The following is a 1,159-nucleotide window of genomic DNA, read 5'->3' as shown; positions in this document are numbered from 1 at the left end:
CACTCTGCTCTCCGGAGGGCCGCCCTGGACCCCGAAATGCTGTCATGATCGGGGTGGCGGCGGGGGTGGCCGTGAACGGCTGTGGGTGCTGCGTGTGCGTGGGGGTGGCGGGGTGCTTCTGCTCAGGTGGAGCTCTAGCGTTTCGGTGTCACCCCAGAAATGCCCGCTCCCGGGGCTTTGCTGGGAGGGAGGAACGGGATGAGATGGGGATCTTTTCAAAATGCCGACAGCGCTGTGTACATGTGGGTTTACCTGTTTCCGCTTAAAGTTTTCAACCCAAGTACGTACAACGGGGGCGGGGGGGGGCGGGGGGCGTCGCAATACTGTATTTCTGATTAAACAGTATGATGGAGGATTTCTGGACGGTGTTGATTGAACCCATTGTAATTGTATGAGTCCGTTTTTAAACTGCGTTTTGATTTATCTGTTGTTCAGCTGTCCCAAACTTGGAGAAGCCTAATTAATTCTGCTTGACGTTTCCCAGGAAGTACCAAAAGCAGGAAAAAGTGGAAGAGGTTCAAAAGAAGCACAAGACACCATAGAATCAGAGGTAACTATTCTCAGATACTCACTTTCTGCTTTTTCGTGAACAGCTTTGAGCTTAGGCTAGAAAAACCGAGGCTGAGAAACGTAGGGTTTTGTAACGTTCCCCTATGTGAGATTTTTTTTTCTAGTGTCTTTCATCACCCTCGTTTTAAGTTACTTTGGTTTTTATTATTCTACTCTGGGTCAATAAGACTGCTTCTATGACAGTGGTGCGAATTGGTGCTGCTAGTATTTTCAGCTTCGTTCCCCCCACCTCAAGCCTGGGAGCCATCCAGTGGAGACTGGTGTCATGGCCTCTCTCCTGCCCGCCCCGGGTTCCTTTCAGCTCTCATCCTGCCCCTTCCTTTGCAGGTGCCAGGTCCCTCTCTCAGCAGCTCCTTCTCCTTCCACCACCTTGCTGTGCCGGATGCTGCTGGTTTCCTGGGCCGGCTCCTTGATGTCTGATCCCCTTAGTCTCTTTCCCCAATAGTGTTGCTATATTTTGGTTTATCTGGTTTGGGTATCTATACTAATAAAAGAGTAATATGCTAATTAGACCAGGAGACCTTCCGGGCATCCTTCCAGACTAAGCCATGGTGGCAGGGACCGAGGCAGAGGCAGTTAGGAAGAGGAG

At 50.8% G+C, this 1,159-nt stretch overlaps 1 protein-coding gene across 5 annotated transcripts in view; it reads left to right on the top strand.

Annotated features, from left to right (window-relative positions):
• Nucleotides 1-429: 429 nt before the first annotated feature.
• The window catches only part of PPP2R5C (protein phosphatase 2, regulatory subunit B', gamma), a 137,896-nt gene continuing 137,166 nt past the window's right edge, over nucleotides 430-1,159 (top strand). For 2 of the 5 annotated variants that reach the window (XM_014549077.1, XM_014549079.1), the window contains exon 1: nucleotides 430-550. The gene's annotated coding sequence lies outside the window, so the exon portion shown is untranslated. The remainder of the gene's footprint in view (nucleotides 551-1,159) is intronic. The other 3 variants (XM_014549080.1, XM_005877867.2, XM_005877869.2) reach the window with 3 other exon arrangements.

The sequence above is a fragment of the Myotis brandtii genome, unplaced genomic scaffold, assembly GCF_000412655.1.
Source record: "Myotis brandtii unplaced genomic scaffold, ASM41265v1 scaffold535, whole genome shotgun sequence".
In the NCBI taxonomy this organism is placed as follows: Eukaryota; Metazoa; Chordata; class Mammalia; order Chiroptera; family Vespertilionidae; genus Myotis; species Myotis brandtii.
The sequence above is the reverse complement of the archived record's forward strand: the minus strand, read 5'-3'. Positions and strand labels throughout refer to the sequence as shown.